Source organism: Pinus tabuliformis, chromosome 9 (genome assembly GCF_031772625.1).
Source record: "Pinus tabuliformis cultivar Carrire ecotype Pingquan chromosome 9, CPIR1, whole genome shotgun sequence".
In the NCBI taxonomy this organism is placed as follows: domain Eukaryota; kingdom Viridiplantae; phylum Streptophyta; class Pinopsida; order Pinales; family Pinaceae; genus Pinus; species Pinus tabuliformis.
In genome coordinates this window covers 1,517,016,958-1,517,039,675 of record NC_142307.1, presented here as the reverse complement: position 1 = coordinate 1,517,039,675, position 22,718 = coordinate 1,517,016,958, and the positions used below count along the sequence as shown (strand labels likewise).

General features: G+C 39.9%; 1 pseudogene; it reads left to right on the top strand.

The window, feature by feature from the left end:
* The window catches only part of LOC149154357 (uncharacterized), a 57,421-nt pseudogene extending 39,351 nt beyond the window's left edge, over positions 1-18,070 (top strand).
* The last annotated feature ends 4,648 nt before the right edge of the window (positions 18,071-22,718 follow it).

Below are 22,718 nucleotides of genomic sequence, written 5' to 3'. Positions count from 1 at the left end.
AGCATAAATAAGATCTATCATCAAGAATGGAAGATGAAGCAGCAAGGAAGACATATTGGGATTTCCACCTCATCTTGAAGTCCATGTCATCATTGTCATGTTGTAACTTGTACAAGTGTCAAAATAATAGTCAATGTGTGTCCATGTGTCATACCACATCATCATGTGGAATGTAATGATGTATTCTCAAGAAAAGGACAAAACGTAAGGTGTGGAAGTCCAAGAGTCATATGTGGAATATGAAAAGTCACTTAGTCATATATGGACAAAATGTCTTTAGGATAAGTCCAAAAGTGACATGGAGAAGTCCAAAGGTCATTTAAAAGTTCAATAGTTTTTTTATAACTTTAGAGGACATATTAGAAGTACAACAGTCATGAGGATAAATCAAGAGTTAAGGGGAGATGAAAGGTTATTCCTCTTTTTATAAAAGCTACCTCATAACTCAAGCAAGGGGCTTTTGGAGGCTTAAGCTTTGGAGAGCTAGTTTTGGCTTCTCTACTTGGCATTGGAGAGAAAAACTATTCTTTGGAGAAGCAATAATTGACTTAATGTTCCACTACTTGAAATAGTGCCACATCATTGTAATTTTGTACTTGGATATTTCACCTAATTGAAACTCAATGAGGAAACACATTTTCATGCATGTATCACAAATGTTTTAGGAGTTGTTGACGGTGTTGGACTTGCCAACATGTCAAGGGATCTCCCCAGCAAGAAGTCCCAATTAGACCTCAGACCATTTGGTGTACGAGTCCCAACAGTGGGTTGTACGGTAATGCCTTGAACGTGATTTCGTACAGATGAAAGTAAGATAACTCTGTTGGTAGCAAGGGTGTGACATATGCAGTGAGTCGAGGAAGGTGCATGAGAGGTTCTAACACACGGCGGTTGAGATGAGTGCACCCCTTGGAAACTTGTAATAGCACGGAGTTAAGAAGGGAACACACGAGTAAAGATGCATCACAACATGGAAGGCAAGTTAGCTAGCAATCCAAAGTGATGGTTAAACCAACAACACATTTCAAAAGGATTCATACATACATACATAGAAATAGTTATACATGCATGCGTAAGTAAACAAATACATATATCATTTAGAGTAAACAAATAGCTGAAATACAATATAACATATGCATGAAATGTGAAGGCTCTTGTTATATTAAGAAGTGTAAGTTCTAGTCATACAATATACATCCATGTCCAACCACTAGTTCTGACAGTGGAATGCTATAGCCACAACCACCTGCTCCTCCAAAGAGATGTACTAGCTCTGCGTAGTGGAGAAGCCAAGGCTCGTTACAATACTATCCAATCTCTCTCTAAGATAGTCCTATTAGAAGCTTGGCTGACCAAAAGCCTTTACAATGAGTTATGAGGGACTATTTATAGAAAAGGGTGGGGTGACCCCTGACATTCCCCTTTGTGACAGTTCATCTACCCTCATGACTCTTCATCTACTCTATGACTGTTACATCCAACTATCGACTCTTGATCTTACACTTGACAAGATGTTACATTACAATGCACATGTACTCATGTGAGAAAAAATGGCTTGAGCAAGCCTTGCTAGACATCACTATGACTCAGACAACTGTTGGAAGACCAACTCTTTGATATCTTCATTGTGATTGACAGTAGCGAACTGATGCCAATATCGGTAGTCGACGATGGTGTCCTTGTGCTCCAAGGTGGCATCTTTCTGGAACCTGACTCTTGCCTCCATAGCATCTGGGTACACTACTCAGGCCCCTCTATCCAACTCGTCTGAAAGCATGTGCATCATTGTATTCAATGCGGACGGACGACCAACATACTTGTGCATGATGTCTGCATTGATGGGCAAGTCTGGGCTGGTGGCAATGCACATCAACGCATCGAAGTATAAGTTAAGCTCTAGTCAGACCTGTGCCTTTATATTCACCTGGGTGAGAGTCCCAATAGATGGGATTGCATGTGCGTGCACCACAACATCCATGCTCTTGAATACACGTGCATGGGAAGCTTGTAGAATATTGATGTGCTGTGGGAGCTCTTCGTAGTTCCGGATTTGACTCCGGATGCATGCCTTCAGCTCGACCACTCTGGGATTCATCATATTAGGAAAGTGAAGCGGGGACCCCTTGTATCTCATCATCCATGTTTGTATGTAATCAATAACAGCATGCATGTTTGACAAGATACGTGCTCTTCTAGCACATCGCTGCTGCCATCCGTTGAGATGGACGACTACCTTATGCAAGGTACCAAACTTGGAATACAATGCTCACATAACTGTGTCAAGGGACAATACTTCATCTAGTATTGCCTTCTTCAGTTTTTCTTAGGCAGACGCTGTCACCAACTCTCCTCCTTACTTGGCCATCTGTAGCTCCTTAGCCATTTTCTCATTCTCAGGTATCAAAAAGCAAACACTTGAGCTAGTGGCTTCGGCATATTCTCTAGTGGCATCAGCCAAGACTACTAGATGTTTTCGCACGTCAGACACGATCACTCGTTCCTCATATTGCATAGGAGATGTATGATCTTCTAGAGTTGACACTCCGCGAGATTGAAAAATCTATGTGGAGACTCATCGAAAGAGATGTTGTGCATCCCTCCTTCCGGTAGATCTCCAAGGATCTTAGTGTCTCCTTGGTCGCTTGGGACTTGCTCATCTTCTGGATACGGTGAAGCTGGTGGGTTGTCCTCTTGGTGGTGAGGCATGAGATCAATGTCCTACTCTAGCTCCTATTTCTCCATGTCTGTATCGATCCCTTCAAGCACTCGCTCTATCTCCTTACCGAAGTCTTGCTCCTACGATGGTTCACCCTGTTCACCTGATGATAGCTATTCTGATGACTCCACTACCTCTGTGGGAATTGTTTCATCTGTCTGCAATGTTGTGCCCCTTACTGTACCTGTTGTTGTTGTGTTTCCCTCTCTCGTTTGTGCATCTGTTGTTCCTTCTGGAGTTTCTCCTTCAACTCATGCAACTCCTTCTTTGTTTCTTCCATCCTTCATTTCCCCCTCTACCTTTGCGCTATTTTCTTGTTGCGTTGTTGCCTCTTTGCCTCTATAGCCATAACTACTTTATCAACAAGTGGATCTGCTCGGAACTTGAACCTTTTCTCTTCCTCCATGCAATCGACAATCTTTCTCTTACCCTTCTTGCGCACTGGTATGTTCACCTCTACTGTTGTTGTTGCTTCTGGTGCTCTTTGGGATGCTGATTCACGTTGCTTCGCTAACCATTCCACGATGAAGCTAACCTATTTATTGGGTTTGGAGAAACTGTAGCAATATCTCCATGGGTCCTCTTCCACCCAATGAAATGCCTCGTGGATCCTGTTGAACTGTACTCTCGTGCAGTGACCTTTCACAGGACAATGTGGGTCATATAGATTGTAACTTCAGAGGTCGAATGGATACTTCTTCATCTTCTCTACTTCGATATCCACATGCTTGAAAATTTAGATCTCATATAACCCAACGCATAGCAAAAGATCGGGCCAAGGTGCCTTCTTCTTCCGATTCAGTCTAGCTGTCAATCTTGCTGAGATGTGATATGCTACTTCCTCCATGACGAGCACATCCAAGGTAAAATTTGGTAGAACATGCAGAGGCTTCTCCATGCTGTACATCCATATGAAGGTGCCAGAAGATGAGGCATACCAATTAGCTATGTCTATCAATGCATCCATTCTTTCCATCAACATGTAAGGTTGATCCTATTCAAATATCATCTTGTAAACCAGGGTGACAAAATGATCAGAAAACCGTGTGATAACTCCTCTGAAGCTGCATTCAGAAAAAATATTACAGTAAGTGTTCACAACAGTATCCGCCAGTGACCATGCCCATTTCAAGCCCGAGAACTCCTGGCGGGCAGAGACTACATCCAAGATCTAGGCGGACATGTAAATTTCAGCATGCATACCTTTGGGCGGTTGTCAAGCCCTCGTTACCTATTCCTTCAGCTGATGAGCCAACATGTCAGACCAGTTGCATGGTTTTCCCTCTCTGGCCAGTTGGTCCGGCGTGATCACCCAACTCTGTGGGAAGATTTCTGTGCTTTCTTGGCCATACAGTCGACATGTGAAAATGACCAAGTATTGATATGCCTTCCAAATATCTTCATCTTGTAGATTTGGTTGGGTGTCATCCCGAATCTAGTCGGCTCCTTTACCCAATTCTTCATAATGTCTCTGGAGTTCGCATTGTTGCTGGGTAAGCTGAAGGGAGTCTCCATGATAGTCATGAGCTCCAACATCTAATACATCTCATCATAATCCTCTACCCTGAAGGTTGCAATCTTTGTCCCACTGAAAATGCTCAGGGTCATCGTCTTTGGATCAGTGTGTGAGATGATCCAGTGTATCATGTCCGCGCATGGGAACACAGGGTATCTGCATGAAATTCAGTACAAGACGAACTTGTGAATGTTCACGTATACTTGGATGTCTTTGAGGTCTTCCCAAAATGTGTCTGTAAATGCATCATTGACCTCTTTCCATTTCAGCTTGATGTCCTTGTCTAGAATCAGCTTGGTATCTTCATAGATCGGTAGACTTGCGGACACTCGCTCAACCGCTACTCCAGTTTCACTTCCATCAATGTCCTTTGATCCTGTTCTCTTGGAGGCCATTGATCCTAAACTGTTAAGAGGTAGATGAACACGTGCTAGATCACGAGACAAAGAGACATGCATGGCAAGAAATCTGTCAGCGAAAACCAAAGAAAATTGGAGGAACAACATAACACATACCTGGGGATTGATAGGCAAAGATTGTGCAAATTCTTCTGGGAGCCTGGGTGATTGGCTACCAGGACTACGCAAAAGGTAGTCTCGACTGTCTAGGAAGCATGACTGGCTACTGGAATTACGCAATGTGTAATATAGGATGACTGTTGACTATTGGAATTGCGCAATGCGCAATTTCATTTGGCAATGGATGCAAGCTTAGTGACTGGATTGCTCAATTTTCTGGGCCAACAGTCACTGTCCCTCAGAATTTCCAAAGTAGGCTTGGAGAATAGTTGCTGGGTAGAAATGGGCATTTCCTGAGGGGAAGACAGAGCCTTCCCTCTCAGGATTGCGCAATGCTGTCTTGGCGAGGCAGAGTTCGGGCCAAGGCTACCCAGACCCACAGACAGGCAACTGAAAGCAAATGTGAAATTGAATGCATGGTGATACTCAGTGTAAGAAGAATAAAATGATCGTGCATGAAAATAGTGAATGAAAGATTCATAAAACATAACAACATGCATGTGGGTGAAGCGAGCCATCGAATCAGCGACTGTTCGTGCAAAATAGTGTCATGCATGTGACAACAGTGAAATAGCAACGAAAACTGAAACGGTGCTAGTACAAGCTAGTATGCATGTAAACGACATCAAGCACTCAAATAAATCAATAAAATAACACTCATGCAAGCAAAAACACAAAAAGCGACAGAAATGTTGTAAAAGAAAAGTTGAGACCACTTACCCATGAATAGCTGAGATGGATGTGTCGAAGAGTCCTGGATATGTTGTGGGATGTCAGAGCTCCAACATAGATGTGAAGAAATGAGCTCTAAAGCATCGAATAAATAAGTTTGAATCTCATGATGTGCATTCAACAAATCTAGGAAAAAGTGACACTTAGAGGAAAGATTCTAAAACGATCTTTGCATGTAACCTCCAGCTGCTAAAAATAGCTCCCTAAAATCTAGGGATGCTTCTTGCATGTTTCTTTTTCTATTCTAGGAGAAAGCAACCCATGCATGCAAGTCAAGTTTCCTTGGTCCCGGGTGGAACTGGTCAAACCAATTGCACATGCAAGAGCCTGCTCAACTGCTGGGAGAAAATGCACATCTCTGGAAGGGAGTTGGGCTGAGTGCCCAGGATATTTGCACAATTTATGGGCATAGCAACTGACTACTACCCAGGATTGCGCAATTTTCAGGCTGAGCATTGATGCTGGGAGGAATTGCACAATTTTCGGGCTGACCAGTGATGCTGGGAGGAATTGTGCAATTTTATGGATGAAGCTTGAATGGCAGAATTGCGCAATTCTGGAGCCCAGTAGGTTGCGAGATTGAATTGCGCAATTTCTAAAGGGAAGGTTGGTTTCCCTCCAGAATTACGTAATTTCTTTAGGATGCTACTCAGCCTGTAGCTGGACCAAGCCCGGAGGAACAACCTGTGAGGGGAATGCATCAATCTTTGATAGACAGGCTTCCTTTCTCCAAGAAAATCATTGAAGCTTGTGTACTTGACGAAGCAAGACATGCTACCATAAAAGGTTGGCAGGGAGGCTCCAAAACGAAGCTAAGGCAAAATTTTGGAGGGTGGTTGTAGCCACTACAATAGGAGTATTCTTGGGATGTTTATGGTATATGTTGTGTTCATATGTAATGGAGAAATTGAACTATTTCGATGGCTTTGGTTGTCATCTTGTTGAATGTGTGTTGTATTCACTTTAAAAATTGTTGTGTGAACTATTTTTCTAATGAATATTTTCATTCTCTTGGGTGTCTCTCTTAAGTTAGTACTATTACTTCCTTTCGGAGACTCACTCTTGTCTCCTGCTCATGAAGGTCTGCTTTTAAGCATTACAATAGGTGTTTCACAAATCCAACTTGCTTGTTCAAGGTTTTTATATATAATCTCTTATGTTATCCGTTGAAATGAAGGTGAAACTTAGTGTTATGGTGGTTGGGTTGATACTCGAATGGGGCTCCTACTCCAAATGGTGTGAGGTTTAATTGGGACTTCACATTGGGGAGACCCCCTGTATGTTGGCAGTATCCAACACCGTCAACATTCAGGCGCTAGAAAGAAGGAAATATTACAAGTTGTGTCCATTGAGTTTGTTTTGAATCTCTTATCTTAAGTGGATCTTTCCCAAATAATAATCCCAGAGTTTTGTTCTAAACTATCTCCTGGTAAACTTTCCATCTCCACAGGAATTGTTCATGTATTGTCTTAATTAAGGTTTGATGGCAAGGGTGGTACATTTCTATCCAAACATATAAATAATTTTCTTGGGTTTTGTAAATCTCATGAAATCGATGATGAAGATTTTGTGTGTATTATTTTCACCCTCACTCTTGAAGGTCATGTTAATCAATGCTGTCATACCTTACCATTTACTTCCATCCATTTTTGTCATCAATTTCTTAAGGAGCTTCATCAAGATTTTGAAATGTATAATTACCAATATGTTTATAAAAGAGTCAATCAACTTAGAATGAATCCTAAGGATCAATTGATGATTTTACTAATAGATTCCTTCAATTATGTTATGAGGGTCCTGAAGAAGATTTGTATTGGGATATATTTAATAATAAGTTTGAACATTTGGTTTAGATTTCTTTGAATCAGTGTGAATCTAAACACCCAGATGTTATTTTTTCCCCAACTTTTGTAAATTGTGAGACACATCCAATTTTTGAGGAGGAATCTACTATTCCTTTTGTTCCTTGACCTCCTCCTTTTCCAATACCAATTTGGGTGCCTCCCTGTGATAATGTTGAATTTGGGAAATCTATAAATCAAATTCCTGATCCATCTCCTTAACCTTCTTCCACTTTCCATGATTCAGATCCTATGGAGGAAAACATGGAATGGTTCACAAAGCTTATGTTGAAGACTAATCTTTCCATTCCTAAAGATGATGTTAACACTCATAATTTTATTCTTGAATCCAATTTTGATACTTTCCCTCCTCTATCATCTTGTTCTCGTAACCCCTTGTCCATGATCCACTCGATCAATCTCTTTCTGCATATTTTCAATTTTCCAATCTAAACAATGATAAGGAGAAAGGTAGTGACATTTCATAGGTAGAGGAGTAGGAAAGTGAGGATTCTTTTGATATTTCTTCTCTTTTTCAAAATCTTCCATATCAAGATGATGTTCCCCCATCCATGGTTTATTTTGAATCTAGCAGTCTTGGTGATGAATCAAATGAAGTTAATTTTCTTAATCAATATTAAGTCTTGGAAAAGCATCATTCTAATGATTCTGACTCCATTATTATATGTAATTATGGTTTCCCAAGTGCACCATTTTATATTTCAATTTCTCAAGAAAACTTTGTTTTTAAAGATTTAGATCTTGAATCTAATTCAGTTAAACAAGATGTTCTTATTAAAACTTCCACTTCACCTCAATATCCCTGATCTTATACCTTTCGTAATACAAATACTCCATGCTCTCTAGTTTCATGATCTAATGAGTTGGATTTTGAATTGACACAAGGAAGTGAGACCATTCATGATCAAGAAGAAGGTAATCAACTTATCAAGTATCCATTCCATTCCTTATCATTTCCAATTTTGCATGAAGAAAATTCTCCTATTTGGGTTACTCATGAAAGTAATCCAATCTATCATCCTAAGATGTGAAATAAAAGTAACCTTATCAACTAGGTAATTTGTTTGTTGAAGATATAAGTTCTGACCAAATCAACGATGTAGATTGTTGTCATATGTATAAAAGTAATTTAGTTGAAATTATTGATGGTAGGTTTCCACACACCATGCATGATCTAATTCAATTTTCAAAATGAAATTCTATAATTCTTGGAAGTTTCAGGACTCATCACAGAGTTGAAGCACTTCAACTTCTGTTGATGGTTATGTCAGGTTCTCACGATTCTGGTGAGATCCCTGAAACAAGTCAGCTCTTGATTTTCTCGCAAAATTATTTGGTTTACATGGTTTTACTAAATGCAAATCCCTTCTTGAAATTTGTGTGGTGTTTTAGATATAGCTATATCAAATATCAATATTTGTTTTTAATTGAATTGAACATTCTTTTCCAGTTTCTTTATATTTTTGTAAATATCTTCTATCAAAATTAGGTTTGGGATGTATAAATTTCATGGATGAATGAAATTGTGAAGCTGGTCATTCTAGAGATTATAAGTGGCTGAAGGATTCATGTCTACCAGATACTCTTGAAAGTAATCAACTCATATTCTTTCTTGTGAATATATTGATGCTAATCATTTTGATTTTGGCACCACATCTCCTCTTGAATGTTAGTGAATTCTTGAATTAATTGGTGAATCAAGTTCCTCTTTTTCACCTACTACATCTTGACTAGTTTCACGTCTTTAACCTGCTGACATTGCTTTTTAGTTCTTTCAATAATTGTGATGTTAAACAGTCACAAGGAAATAGTTGGTCACATTCAACTTGTGAGGAGTATGACTCTTTTATTCAAATAATTTGTAAATTTGTTCAAACTGATTTATCTTTGTTATCTCCTAACCAAGAATCTTATGCCTTAATCATCCCATCTGATTGTGGTTCTTGTTATAACAATTGTCATTCCATTGATCATTTTCCAATTAGTGTACCTAATAATAGTTGTTTTACATCAACTGATCTTTATGGTCTATCTTCTCAATTTTCAGATACTTTTCAAATGGTTGAGGCATTTCAACCTTCGTTGATGGTTACGTCAAGTCCTCAATATCTTGAAAATCCTTCTAAAAATGATCATATTCATTTTCCCTTATAGGATTCTAGTCGTGATTCCATGCCATTGATTGAGAAATTATCTTTTTGAGGATTTTGGGTTTTTCAAAAGGATGGTTTTGAATTTTATGATCCAATCTATCATCATTTATACGAATATTACACAGCGAATCCATTTGCTAAAATCAATTTTTGACCTCTCCTGATGTTTGCTAAGGAAGAGAATATATGTACAGGTACATTCACAAGGAGCCACCAGATTTTGTTTGATTATGGTTTTCATCAAGAAGGTAAGGTGGTAGTTTGGGCAAAGTCAGGTGATATGACACATATTTATTCCTTTAAGCAAGTTTTCAATGTTTTGTGCAAAGTTTTCAAGTTCTTATCTTCTCGTTGCACATTATTATATATTGGTTTTAATTGCCTCTATCTTTGTGATTGCAGGTTGAAAACAATTATGCTGGATTCATTAGAAATATCATTACACTTCACTTTGACCTTTTAGATGGATAGTTGAGGAGTAGGTTTAGCTACATTTAGTTTTCTTTGCATTGCATCCACATTCTTTCCTTTTCTCCATCTAGTCTTTACATTTCTTTTGTTTGCATATGATTCTTTTCGGTTCACTCCCCATTTTCTTTGTCTCTTATTTCTGGTTTTTGTTTTGTTATGTATTTTCCTTTGTGTCATGCTTAATAAAAAATTGCATGAAAGATGCTCCTGTTTGGCTCAAAAGACGATGTGGAAGAACTTGAAAAGGGAAGATGTGATGATGAAAAATACTTGGCTTATCTGTTGCCTCTTCTTTATCTTGGGTTTACATATCTTCAAAGTCGATGACGTATGAATGGAAAATATGATTATTTCCAGATAGAAAGCCTTTTGTCAAACTATGAAGCCCATATTTTTATTAGGATCTTCATCCATGACTTATCCTTCTCCCTAATCGAAAAATTTGAGTTATGAATAGTCTTATATTGATGTGTTTTAAGTTGATCAATGAATAAATGGGACTATATATTTAACCAGGTGTTGACGATGCTGGACTTGCCAACATTCAGGGGATCTCCCTGGTATGAAGTCCCAACTAGACCTCACATCATTTTGTGTAGGAGTCCCATCTGGTACAATGGTCCAGTTACCATTATCTTAGAGATTTGCCTTAGCTCTTGTTGTTTAGCACATGAGACAATTATTCTTGTAACTTCAAGAACGTGAGGTGAGTATGCCTAGTGAGTGCATAATTTAAATTTGTGTTCGGGTTATCTTATTGTAAGGGAGAGAGTAAAAGTGAGCCTCTGGATGAGAGGTAGTAATGCCACCCAAGGAGAGACACACACAAAAACAACAAGGGCCTGTCCAGCATCTAGCAGAATAGTCCACAGTGGATGAGGTAGTTGTTAAAACCAAAGTGCAAGGGAAAACACGTACATCGTCCAATGGAGTAGTCCACATGGGGGTGACAGTCATTATAACCAAAAAGAACAAGAATGACCTGTCTAATTTCCTGTGGAGTAGTCCACACGAACGAGATAGTAGTGATAAATAATACAACACATCTTCAGCAATGTAACTACTAAAATAACCGAAGTAGTTCAACTATCTTAGTATAGGTTAAGTAAAAATGCATTATAAACATTTAAAGAATAGTCTTACAAATAGATACAAAACATGCCTATAAACGTGTTGGCCTGAGATAGGCTTCTGAATTAAGAAAATTTCCAAGACACATCTATACACCATACATCACTAGTCCCAGTAGTGGGACATTGGAGCCACTCCTCGCTCCTCAAAGAACAAACTACACACTCTCAAGACTATGTGGGAGGAGCCAAGTTGAAAATTCCTTTGCTTGTACAATGAGGGGGTCTATATAGCCAAGGGTGATGCTTGACCCTTGTGACTCTTGGACGTCCCTCATGACCGTTCAACATCCTATGACTTTTCAACTGACGTGACTCTCAAACTTCATATGTGCATCATTGGACTTTCACTTTCCATTACATTTTATTACAACAAGTATGGCCCATAGTAGTGATGTGGCCAAGACAATTGATGACACAACTCAACATGACACTATTGACATGTATTGGCTTAGTGTGGTGTCCATGTGAAGTTGCTATGCTGCTGAGTGATGGATGTGCCCTCGGTGTGTTGTGTCTTCACCTCCACATGGAAAAGTGTTGCAGGGTCTTTGATGGTCTTGGTCATTGCTTGATGGTTCAATTTTGTATTCCGTTCGCTTGCTGCTCGATATGCTTTGTACGTTCGTTCAACTGTGAGTAAATCTTTTAGCATGTGATCCTTCTACATCCCATTCATCATTGCGCCATGTTCCATCAATGTACCTGTTCATGCAATTCACTCATGGTGGGATGACATCAAATCCAAAAATATCATAGTGATGCATTGTTTTCAGTTTCGGGTCCAAGTAATCGAGAGGGAGGACAAGACACTAAAACTGTGCAGGGCACAGCTTAGGCTAGGATGAGGGGCTCTAGAGTACTGTCGGGAAAAACTGCGCAAGGTTAATTGGAGGAAAAATTGCGCGATGAGGGACAACATTCACAGCTGCAAGGTGGAACCTAGCTGGGTAGAACTCCACAATTCCTGGGAGGAAGACAAGGTAGGATGTCGAGGGGCATTGTTGGATAGTTATGTACAATTTTCATGATGAGGACTGAGCGGGTCACTTGGGGTTCAACCAGGGATCTGCGCAATTTCCTAGAGGGAGAGACAAAGGGGTAACAGAGGGCACTGGTAGGAAATTTTGCATAATTTTCTAGAGCACGACATGTCGGGTTGTGGGGAGTTGCTGGTCATAACTGCACATTTCTTAGAGATAATTCGGGATAGGCAACACTACGTTGTTTCCAAAAACAGTGTAGTGAGGGGTAGCAGGAGGTGTACCCATTAGAACTGCACAATTTTTAGGAGCAGAGCAGAGTGAGCTAGCAAGAGTCATGACTCAGCATGAGTGTGTAGTTTCGGCAGGTAGTGCAGGGAAGGAAGCTGGGCATGTTTGCACAATTCTAGAGAGAAGTGTAGGCCTGGGTCACAGTGCAATGCAGATTTCTAGTCGACTAAAGTGAGGCTTGATAACTGATCTTGTGGGAAGTGCAGATTGGATCAAGCTTGGAGACATTTTCTGCGCAATTCTGAGAGGTAGACAACCTGCTCACTTCCAGGATTGTGCAGTGCAGCTGCCTCAGAGGACAACCTTAAGCACTGTGTAGTTCTGGGCAATAGATTAGGGTCATTGAGAGCCGAGACTGTGCAGTTCCTATTAGTCTAGGTTTGATTGAAGGGGTTTGTCCAGTCGACAATTTTTTCAGGAAAAAAGGCTATGTGTAAGAGCAAGTGAACTTGTATAGACATGACATTGTGATCACAAGCTTAGCATGACTCAACGATAGGACACCACAAACCAGAAAGACAAACATGTGCTCAGTGAGACTGTCTTAAGGTTAAGAGTGACAAGTGCAGCACTTGAGATAGACCTTCAAATGACCGTGATGACACTTGTGTGACAGTGCTTAGAGCTTTGTGTGTGAGCATGACTGATGTTCATAGATCGAAGACAACTCATGCACACAAAGAGCAACCTTCAAAATTGCTAGAACAAGATCGCAAGGATGAAAAAACAATCAACATGCCAAAAAATGACTGCTGGTTGGACAAGAAAAAGGGTGTAAAGACTCTACAAGAGCTCATGGAATGAGCTCAAGTGTTTGCAACCATCAGTGGAAAAAACCAAGGCAGGCTCCGAAAGTTGGATGTATGCCAAAATTTTGGAGGGTGTTGCAGGCTCTACAACACTTGGCGACACACTAGTTGAATACCAACTTCTTTGTTTTGGTTCATTTTCAACACAGGGCCTTGGCCTTACAGGGAGTATTGATTCATTGTGCAGGTTACTTCGGCTTCCCCACTTACCCAATGGACATACATGGTTCACCTTGTACCAACTCATTCGAACACAACAAAAGATTAAGCCAAATCATAGTGTTTCAAAATCGAGAAGGGTAGATTGGCTCGTGAGCTTAAGATTTTCAGAGTATAAGTTTTCATCTCTGGTGTTGATCCACTGCCAGAAGGCCTAGACAGTACTCCGATGGAGTCATGTAGGAACATCATCATTTCTCCACTACTAGCGAGCCTGTTCAGTACCCTGGTGGAGTTTCTTGCTTCACCTCTCTGCGCAGGAAGCCTTTCTCTTCTTTCACCTTTGTATTTTTTTTTAAAGAGGATTGTGCATAGGAACTTATTTATTTTTGGGGAAGAAGAGGGTTCCTAACTTATTGAGAGAATGAGAGGTTGTTCCTTAAGAGAAGCATGTAAGACCTTTGATTTAGGTTTTCTTGTTATATTTTCCCCTTCTCGATTTTTTCTAGTTGGATAGGCTTAAACACAAAGAGCAGAAGACTAAGTATAGGCATGGGATTTCCCAGTTTGGACATAGGTTCATAGTTTGACCAGAGCTTCCCTTACAGACGGATCGTATTTTCCGTCGAGACTTCATCAACCAAAAGTTACAACCAAATGCAAATAAGATGGACATAGGACTGGCCAAGTGGTGCAGTGTCACAAGTCTCCTGAAATTTAGCCACATACTTATTCAAAAGCTAGAACACAGTGCAGGACAACACTTATTTAAAAAATAAAATGACAAGACGTTAAAACAAAGCAAATAAAACCAAAGAAAAAATAGCAAAGCAAAACAAGCAATAAACATGGTATGTATTAGTGCAGGGCACGGTCCGAGATCATTGAAAATAACATTTTAAATCTTGGCCATTGACAAGAAGGTTGTCAATCCTCCCGTCAAGTGATTGGAGATGGTACGTGTGTTGGCCAAGTTTTTCGTGAACCGTGAAAGATCCAATCCACAGGGACTGAAATTTAGTATGTTTTCCTTTGTCTTCATGGGGTTTATCTGACTTCAAGGCTAAGTCACCCATAGGGAATTTGGTGTTCCCTGCAGTATGTTTTCTTTTGCTTTCATTCGTTCTTCCTGTAACTTGTGTACTGTGTCCATCCTATGCTGAACCAATAGACACTATCTGCCTTGGGATTCTTGGGATAACTAGAGAGAAGGAAAGTAGATATTTGGTGGGAGGATGGATTCTTTTTCATATAAGAGGAAGTATGGAGATGTGTTCAAAGAGTGTTCAGGTGTAATTTGGTCATCCCAAATAGAATTCACCAGAGAGGAAGGTCAGTTTTGTTGTTTAGAGTAAATGGTATCTTTTATGATGCAAATAAGATTTTTTTTTGTAGATTTGACAAGACCATTTCCCTACGGGTAGTAGTTAGTTGAATGCTTTGACACAATGCCATATTGCAATGCAAAATCATATAGGTTTAATGAAGAAAGGTAAGTTTCATTGTCAAAAACAAGTGATACGGGAATGCCAAACCTCGAAATGATGTTCTGCTGAAGGAAGCTGATGACTTCCTAGTCATTCACTTGTTTGAGCGGAACTGCTTCTGTCCACTGCATGAATTAATTTATAGCAGTTTGGATGTAGCAGTGCTACTTTGATGAATGTGGAAAAATCTCCCCAATGATGTCCAATCCCCACTATTGGAATGGTTTGTCCACTGCAACGGGCTGCAATGGGGCTGCTGAAATATTCTAGTTCTGTCAGTGCATCACTAATAGACCAGACACTTGTGGGCATATGCATGTGCATCTTTGAACAATCTGGGCCAATAGAAACTGACTCTCATGAATTTATGTGCTGTTGTGGTACTTGCGAAGTGACACTCAGCTGGTCCGTCACGTAGATCACGTAACACTATCTTTGAATCCTGTGCTTCTAGGCACCTAAGAAAAATGTTGTTGTGGTGCTTTCTATAAATCACTCTGTGTGCCAAGTGGTAAGATACAACTTGTTAAAAACATACATGGCAGCAACAAAATATTAAAGATAAGCATGAGAGTATGTCTATTATTGACAATGATATACGTTTATAATACATTCATATGACCTTTGGTTTCGTATTCCAAGGTCTCTTGGACTTCCTTAGACTATTCAGCTTCCACACCAACCCTTAGATGATTAGGTGTCCAACATTCCCCCCCTTAATCTAAAGGGTTATGTATGAGTCTAAGAAGAGAGCTGTAATACAAAATGTACAAAAATGCATGGCAGCATTAGGCTGAATGTGCTCTCTGAAATGTTGGTATAAGGGAGGTGGTTTAAGGATGACCACCAACACTTGAATGCTTAGTGCAGTTCCCAGAACTCTTCCAAGTCTGGCATGAAGCTCAAGTCTTCCGCTAGAGGAAGTTCTCCTGATGTTTTGAAGAGGGAAACCTTCAAACACGAAAGGGAGGTCTCAACCTGTGATGGTTTAAGGATGACCAACAACTCTAGAATGCTTAATGCAATTCCTAGAACTCTTCTAAAACTGGCAAGAAGCTAAAGTCTTCTGCTAGAGGAAGTATCCCCAATTCTTTGAAGAGGCATCATTGACTGAAGGCATGTTCAAGGGAGTCTTTGTCTCTGGCTACAACTCTGAATCTGGTATGGCAGGTTGTGGCTCAGACTCGCTTGATGTGGCTTTGAAGCTTGTAGATGACAATCATTTCTCCCCCTGTCAGATACAAGGTGAGATGATGGAGAAAACTCAATTGCAAGACTGTTCAATACTCTAGAACAAGTTTGGACATATGATTGAAATATCTTGGTTGTTGATACCCATTTCCAAGAAGCGATCCATCCAAGATGAATCTTTGTTCTTACAGGAGTTTTGTTTATGAAGCATCTGTTTAAAGAATGACTTGTTTTATGACAATGCTTACATGGATGAAGATCAAAACAGTGATCTTTCATATGGCCAACTTGGTCACAGTGTTGGCATTTCACAATCTATTGTTGTTGCTATGGAAGAGGAGCGGAATCTAGAGCAGCTGAAGGTGAACTATCATGAAGGAATCCAACACTCTAAAACTAAATGGGCTTTGAGTAATCTGGAATATGAAAGGAAACCTCCTTATCATATCCAAGACCTGTTCTATGCTTGTTGCTAACAAGCTCTTCCCAAGGTCTAATGATGGGCTTGGGAAGTGAAAACTGAACTTATGCATCTGCATGTAACTTTGTTGCTTTATTGGGCACTGGATCTGAATCAATTGTAACATTATTGTCTTGCTGTTTATGGGAGTCCGTTTCAATCTTTTGAACAGAAACAGGTTCAGAATGATGACTCCACTACTGTAATTCTTCCTGTTGTAGTTGAGATTCAAGCTGCAAAAAAGCAATCTGTTCTTGTGCATATTGTAGAAAAGTCTGAATTTCTGAAAGAGAGCCTTTGTTGATTTGGAATGTGTCATCAGAAGTAGATGTATCAGAGTTTTCAAGAACTCCAATATTGCATTAATTCTGGTCATTTTCATTGAACAAATCATATAAGTCTCTCGAATCATATGGCTAAAATGGTTGCAACAATAACCAAAGATACCATGTTGGACAAAATGCACAAAGATAATTTTTCACAATGGCCAAAATACACTCAAATTTGGCAATATAACCAAAGATAACTCTAAAACTTGCCACAATTCTTGGTACAATCAAATGTATTTAGTGCATCAAAACCAAGCCAAGATCGTTGCAACTTACATTTAATATCTTAGGTTGCAATCTATAAGACCAAATTCAACAATTTAAATAGTTCCAAATTCAATGATTCTCGCTGACCATTGATTAATGGAGCAAGCTTCCCACATGTACAGAAACATAGGAATCTTTCAAATACTGGTAGCCTCGTTGACAATATTCTTTGTTACAATCTTTGTTACAAAATCTCTCGCAGAGACGAACAACGGTCAGGATTTCAATTTTCAAAAGAGAGTTACTCCTCCTCAGCTCCGTGGTGGCTTCCTATGCAAGTGCTAGTGATGCCAATCCTGTTTACAAGTCATGTGTAGAGAACTGTGAGAAAACTGGCTGTGTTGAAAAAACTTGTTTCAAGTATTGCAAACTTCCTGTAAATGGTGCTTCTGTGGAAGGTGCCTGGTTTATGCAAGAACCTCTATACTTGTGTTGGAAAGAATGGGACTGTAAGAGTGACTGTCGCTACCACTGTATGGTTAAAAGGGAGGCAGACAGGGAGAGTTTGGGACAGAAGCCTGTAAAATATCATGGAAAATGGCCTTTCAAGCGAGTTTTTGGCTTCCAGGAACCAATGTCAGTGTCATTCTCTGTCTTAAATCTTTCCTTACAGTTCCATGGATGACTCTCATTCTTAATTCTTGTATATTACAAGCTACCATTGAGGCCTCAAAGCAGAAGTACATACTATGACTTTATTGGCCTATGGAATATATATGGCATTCTATCCATGAATGCATGGTTTTGGAGTGCCTTCTTTCACAGCAGGGATGTGGAGTTAATAAAAAAGCTTGGTTATTCATCAGCGGTGGCACTAGTGGGCTACTCACTAATTGTTGCCATCCTTCAGACCTTAAATAATAGGGATGAGGCTGCTCGAGTTATGGTGGCTGCCCCATTGATACCACTCACATCTTGTACCTTAACTTCTATGAACTCGATTATGGATTGAACATGAAAGTATGCGTTGTAATGGGGGTGACGCAGATTCTGTAAGGAGTCAAACGGGATAGTGAGGACTTCAGCGGTTTTATCTCAAATTGATGAGTTCTATTATGCACTTGGCGGAAACAAACCAATCCAGAGTATTTTACTTGCCAACAATGGCATGACAACAGTCAAATTTATGCAAAGTGTGAAAGCATGGGCTTATGAAACAATTGGGTCTGAAAAGGATATTTTACTGGTGGCTATGGCCACACCTGAAGATATGAGGATCAATGCTGAGCACATACGAATTGCTTATCAGTTTGTAGAAGTTCCAAGAGGTACCAATAATAACAACTATGCAAATGTTCAACTCATTACAGAGATAGCAGAAGAAATTTTAGGAAAAATTACTGAAAATTATCCAATGAAATCAACACTAGCTCTTCTTTTATGTGCCTAAGTTTCCATAGCTACAAGTCATTATCAGGTTGTTATCGAATCTTTGGAGTGCATAACTGAAATAAAACATTGACCTGGAACTGTTGCTACATTAGTATCTTTAAAAGAGAAGGCAAGTGGTATTGACTGGGCAAAGGCTATCTATGATGCTTCTGTAGAGTGGTGGAGCGGAACGCTATTGGGACTCAAATCCGTGGGCGTGAAGATATGTGGATTCAAACTCAATAGCTATAAAACATTTTGTCATTACTATCCACCATGATTATAATACCCATATACAAAATGACACTCGGATGCTTTCCACAACAGAGAATGCTTTCAACTGGAGACAAATCACCATACAATGCAACTTTTGACAATGTCAAGCATTAGGTTACGGCCAATCTAGTGGAAGAATTAATTGTACAAGCATTTTTCTTACTCAGTCTTACCATAATCTGGAAACCTAATTTGCAATAAACTCACCTCATCATCAGGATACGAAGAGATACACAACAAATCCTTTTACCATTTTGGATCTTCCACAAAAGTCGCATGAGATATCAGAAGTCTGACAACAAATGCGGACTCTAGTTGTTACTGTTCCATCCAATCAGTGCTCCGATGGATTTATACACTGCAACTTTCATGTATTATTTTAGAAGCCCAAGCTGGGGCGATGAAGAGCAACCGTGGTGAAGATAGATAAAGAAATATGAGGCCTTGGAGTTTTCCTAATACGCTTGGAATTATGATGTGTCATGCATGCAATTTGTTTCTACTCATCACGATAAATAATAGTTTGGCCATGCGCTTCATAAGATCTTAACCCCACATGAAACCCTAACTAAGCTGCCCAAAACCATGCACTTCAACGCTCAATCCAAAAAATGCAAGGCCATAGAATAATGTAGTGAACACATAGAGAATTAGGTAAAAAACTAGTTTGGTAGGTCTGACCATCTTGGAAATGATGCGACGGGAAAGACTGGCATGGAGCAAGAGTAATAGACATCTAGTGCCGTGAGAGAGAATAAGGAGGAACGACTGAATAATAAATACCTTTGGTAGAGTGCTTAGGTGCAGAGTCCAGGTAGGTGCGTTTTTGCTATTTGAGGCAGTGGATAGAGAACCCAACACAAATCTAGATGAGAGAGGTCAGTCAGACAGTGTGCAGCATGAAATATGCATGCACACAATAATGACAGTTCTATCCATAGGAATGAAGAACTGAAATGCACAGAGAGGCCACAACACAAGTGGCTCAAATTTGAGCAGGGTAGGAGTACACCCGTTTTGATACCATGTTAAACACATACATGGAAGCAATAGAATATTAAAGATAGGCATGAGAGTATGTCTATTATTGACAATGATATACATTTATAGTACATTCATATCACCTTTTCTTAGTCGGAGTGCCCTCTTCTGCTGCATATAGAAGTGAGAGGGCATGGTGTCGTGCTCAAGGTATTGGTGCACTTCTTCGTACCAAGAGTTATTGTGCGAAGTGGGGGTGCTTGCACTACATTGTACATGTCAATTTCTTGCTCCCAATTGGCGAGCTCTTATTCTTCTTCTTGCATGTGCACTGCTTCTATTGCCAATCTATAGAGACTGTGACCCTTGATAATGTGAATTGGCTTGATGTCACGATCATACTCTTGCAATCCTTTCATCCAGTTCACATGTCTTTCACCCAACTCCTGCTGAACAGGTAGCGATCTGAATGTTGGGTGTGCACAAATACTATGCAAATATTTTTCAGCAAGTAGGGTCTAAACTATTTAACCACCTTGTATATTGCAAATGTTTATTTTTCCATTGTGGGATAGTTGAGCTCGAGTCCCTGTAGGCTTGCGCTCATGAAGGATATGGGATGTTTGTTGTTGAGATTGTCCTTCTGAGTGAGCACTGCAACGAGTGAAGTGTACAAAGCGAATGTGTAAATCAACAAAGCTTTGTTGAAATCTAGGCTGTCTAACACAGGTGCTTCTGCGATTTCCTGCTTAATACGGACGAACGCATCCTTTTCCTTCTTCCCCCAGCTATAAACTGCATCCTTCTTGATCATCTCTTGTATGGGTTTGAAAATCTGCACATAATATGAGATGAACTTCCGGAGGAAGTTGATCTTCCCCAAGAAGGACTGCATGGCTTTCTTATTCAGGGGATGAGGAATCTGCGTGATGGTTTAGACTTGGTCCAGATCTACCTTGATCCCACTCTTGGAAATGATGTGCCCAAGGAGGTTCCCCTCAGACACTACAAAGATGCTCTTCTTGGGATTGAAGGATATCTGGTACTTGCAACATCGCTCAAAGATCTTCTTGAGATGGCATAGGTCATCTAACTATTTCTGGAAAAAATTGTTATGTCATCAAGGTAGACTACTACACTCTGTCCGATGAGCCCACGGAAGGCGATGTCCATTGCATGCTCAAAAGTTGCGCCTGCGTTTAATAGCCCAAATGGAATTCTTCGATAAGTGAACTTACCCCACTTGGTATGGAAAGTTGATTTTAGTCTGTCAAGTTCTACTACAAGAACCTGGTTATATCTTGAAAAATCGTCTAGCAGAGGAAACATTTCTGCTTGAGATACTGTCTGCAAGATGTGTTCCATAGACGAAAGAGGGTAATTGTCTTTGTCCAAGACACGATTCATATTTTCGAAATCAACACACAAGTGGATCTCCCCAGACTTCTTTCTGACAAGAACTACGTTTGAAATCCATGTAGAATGATGAACTTTGTAAATGATCCAAGCATCCAACAGCTTAGTCAACTCTTTCTGAATGAGGGTCTCTAGCAACGGATGTACTTTCTTGAGCTTCTATTGAAACGGTTTGGCCCCTTCCTTGATTGGGATGATGTGTTGGATTATTCATGTGTCATATGTTTTCAATTCATCGTACATCCACACGAATATATCACGGTACTATCTAAACAGGTAGACAGAGGCTTGTCTCTCTTCCAATGTGAAATATGTATCGAGATTCAAAAACTTCATATCTTTTTCTATTCCCAGATTAATCTATTCGTGCATTAGTGTGAGACTATGGGTTTTAGTGTTCCTGGGTCCATGGAAGCAGTTCTGCAAGTAATATAGCTTGTCAAGTGAAACCACACCCTTGGGGATGAGGTTGCCTTTATTTTCATCAGCTGTGTCTTGCAAAGACTGCTCGTGCTCATCTTCATCTATTGCTGCGTCCTTGAAGACATCAGCATTGGCCATGAAATGCAGTATATGTTCATCATCACCAAAAACACATAAAGTAGGGAAGTTGTAAAGGATAGATGGCTTATACAAAATTTCAACAGAAAATCTATCCCTAAGCAGTGTCATCCTAGTAGGTCCATTTGCCAAAGCATCTATAACTGCATTACACTTTCTTGGTACACAAACAATATTGAAATCTTGGAAGTTAGAGATAAGTCGCCATACCTATTGTTGGTAACTTTTAAGACGAGGTGAAACACAATGTATGGTGTTATGTACCTAACATACCACGATCTCTGAATCACCTACCACTTTTAGCATAGCAACGTTGAGGCTGATGGATTTCTATAAGCCCAAAATGAGTGCTTCATATTGAGCAGTGTTGTTCGTGCACTAGAACTCCAGGTGTCTTGAGACTAAGTGTTTCCTTTGCTTTGGGTCTATCAATACACACCCGTATCCAAAGCCATCATGTGTCTTGGATCCGTCAAAATACAAGGTCCACATGTCATCTGAACAAGTACCGCTTGCCGCGCTAGTACTACTAACACTACTGCCACTACTATTACAATGTACTGTACAAGTTTCATTTCCGTCAGTTGGGAAAGGAAGGAGACCCAACCGTGTGTCTAGTGGGGTGGGGCTTAGTTGTGCAAGATAACACCCCAATTCCGTTTTGAGAAAGCAATTGCCGAACATAAATTCTACGAAAGCCAACGGTTCATTTTGACCATTCAAGGGAGTAACATTATGTTTCATATATCTCTCTGACGAAAAATGGATCTGGTTGTTTTTGCCCTTGTGCACAAGCCATAAGTGTGACTAGTGTATAGCAAAGTATCGTTGAAACTTGATGGATTAGTCGCTTCTCAGTAATAAACCATATGCTTCTGGGATGCCCACAATCACAATGTTAATGCACTGGTGAGCTCATCTGTCAGAGAATAACTAGAAGATCACATCCTAGAGTTCACTAATGGTTGGTACACATGTTCGGTCAAGGTGGATGATATGTGCAGTTGTACTACTCCATTGCACATTGATATGTTTAGCG